The sequence below is a fragment of the Rattus norvegicus genome, chromosome X (genome assembly GCF_021556685.1).
Source record: "Rattus norvegicus strain SHRSP/BbbUtx chromosome X, alternate assembly SHRSP_T2T, whole genome shotgun sequence".
In the NCBI taxonomy this organism is placed as follows: Eukaryota; Metazoa; Chordata; class Mammalia; order Rodentia; family Muridae; genus Rattus; species Rattus norvegicus.
The window spans coordinates 132,711,337-132,713,832 of record NC_141554.1 but is presented as its reverse complement, the minus strand read 5'-3'; the positions used below and the strand labels follow the sequence as shown (position 1 = coordinate 132,713,832).

The 2,496-nt window shown below is 43.2% G+C and overlaps 1 pseudogene; it reads right to left on the bottom strand.

Moving 5' to 3' along the window:
• Positions 1 to 215: 215 nt before the first annotated feature.
• On the bottom strand, positions 216 to 2,186 carry Hspa8-ps4 (heat shock protein family A (Hsp70) member 8, pseudogene 4; annotated as a pseudogene).
• Positions 2,187 to 2,496: the final 310 nt, after the last annotated feature.

Below are 2,496 nucleotides of genomic sequence, written 5' to 3'. Positions count from 1 at the left end.
ACTGCTACTACCACAGCAAACTAAAAGTAATCATAAGGCAGTATGGGGGAATTATTAGACTGATTAGTATGCTTGAATCTCTGATTCTTAAATTGGGCAGTAAGCAATTACTTATGAAAACATACTCTTTTTTGCCAATTTAAATAGTTTTATTATTCCATGATACTTGTTTTGGGTCCCTGTGGAACAATGCTATACCCTCTACTTGGACTGACTTAATCCACCTCTTCAATGGTGGGGCTTGAAGAAGCACCACCAGATGGAGGAACTCCTCCACCAGGGAAGCCACCAGGCATTCCTACATGCATGCCATCTGCACACTCGTACAACTTGGTAATGATAGGGTTGCAGACTTTCTCCACTTCTTTCTGCTGATGCTCAAATTCTTCCTTCTCTGCAGCTAGCTGATGATCTAATTGTACTTGTCAATTATCTTGTTTGTCTTCATCATTGATCTTGCCTTGAAGCCTCTCATCTTCAAAAGTTGCTTTCATGTTGAAGGCATAAGACTCTAGCGAGTTCTTAGAGGAAACCTTATCTCTCTGCTTCTCATCCTCAGCTTTGTATTTCTCAGCTTCTTGGACCATGCGCTCAATATCCTCCTTACTTAAGCGGCCTTTGTCATTGGTGATGGTGATCTTGTTCCCCTTTCCTGTTCTCTTATCTGCAGCAGAAACATTGAAGATGCCATTGGCATCAATGTCAGAAGTAAACCTCAATCTGAGGAACCCCACGGGATGCTGGAGGTGCCTGTGAGCTCAAACTTCCCAAGCAGGTTGTTGTCCTTGGTCATGGCCCTTTCACCTTCATACACCTGGATAAGTACACCTGACTGGTTGACAGAGTAGGTGGTAAAAGTCTGGGTCTGCTTGGTGGGAATGGTGGTATTGCGCTTGATGAGGACAGTCATGACTCCACCAGCAGTTTCAATCCCAAGGGAAAGAGGAGTGACATCCAGGAGCAGCAAATCCTGAACATTCTCAGACTTGTCTCCTGATAGAATGGCTGCCTGGACAGCTGTACCACAGGCAACAGCTTCATCGGGGTTAATGCTCTTATTCAGTTCTTTTCCATTGAAGAAGTCTTGCTGAAGTTTCTGGATCTTGGGGATTCTGGTAGAACCACCCACCAGGACAATATCATGGATCTGTGACTTGTCTAGTTTGGTATCTCGAAGGGCCTTCTCTACAGGGTCCAGTGTGCCACGGAACAGGTCAGCATTGAACTCCTCAAATCGAGCACGGGTAATGGAAGTGAAGAAGTCAATTCCCTCATAGAGAAAATCAATGTCAATAATGGCCTGGGTGTTGGAGGACAGGGTGCACTTGGCCTGCTCACAGGCAGTACAGAGATGTCTAACAGCTCTCTTGTTCTCACTGATGTCCTTCTTGTGCTTTCGCTTAAACTCAGCAATGAAATGGTTGACCATTCGGTTGTCAAAGTCTTCTACACCCAAGTGGGTATCTCCAGCTGTTGATTTGACTTCAAAATTTCCATCCTACATAGTGAGGATTGACACATCAAAAGTGCCACCTCCCAAGTCAAAAATCAGCACATTCCTTTCAGCTCTGACCTTCTGATCTAAGCCATAGGCAATCAGCAGCAGTTGGCTCATTGATAATTCGAAGTACACTGAGGCCAGCAATAGTTCCAGCATCGTTTGTTGTCTGCCACTGAGAGTCACTGAAGTAAGCTGGCACCGTGACCACGGACGGCATTGTTAACAGTCTTTCTAAGGTAAGCTTCTGCAATTTCCTTCATCTTTGTCAGAACCATTGAGGACACTTCCTCAGGATAGAAACTTTTTGTCTCTCCTTTGTATTCAACTTGGACCTTGGGCCTGCCTGCGTCATTCATCACCATTAAGGGCCAGCGCTTCATGTCAGACTGAACAACAGCATCATCGAACCTACGTCCAATCAGACATTTGGCATCAAAACCTCTGTTGGTGGGATTCATTGAAACCTGATGCTTGGCTGCATCCCCAATTAATCTTTCTGTGTCAGTGAAAGCAACATAGCTCAGCATGGTGCGGTTACCTTAGTCATTGGCAATTGTTTCCACCTTTCCATGCTGGAAGACACCCACACAGGAGTAGGTGGTGTCAAGATCAATGCCAACTGCAGGTCCCTTAGACATGATTGCTTGCCTGTAGGCCCGGCTGTGCTGAAGACGAGACCACACAGAGACCCTGAGAGCTGGCTCTGCGTTCAATGAGCGAAAACATACTTTTTAATTATTCAATTTTACTTATAAATTATAGACATAAAACTCTTCCTTTCTATAATATCAGTTATACACTTGGAATTTCTCTATATATCATGCATTTCAATCAACAATTACTCCATATGTTCAATATTGAAAATTATGTATAATTATCCAATTAAAAATCCATGTAAAGGCATGAATCTTTATGAGGTTAATTTTCAAGTGATTTGTCTCCTTTGTCCTCTAACATTGACTTTTAACTACTAACATTTAACTACTTTTAATTAA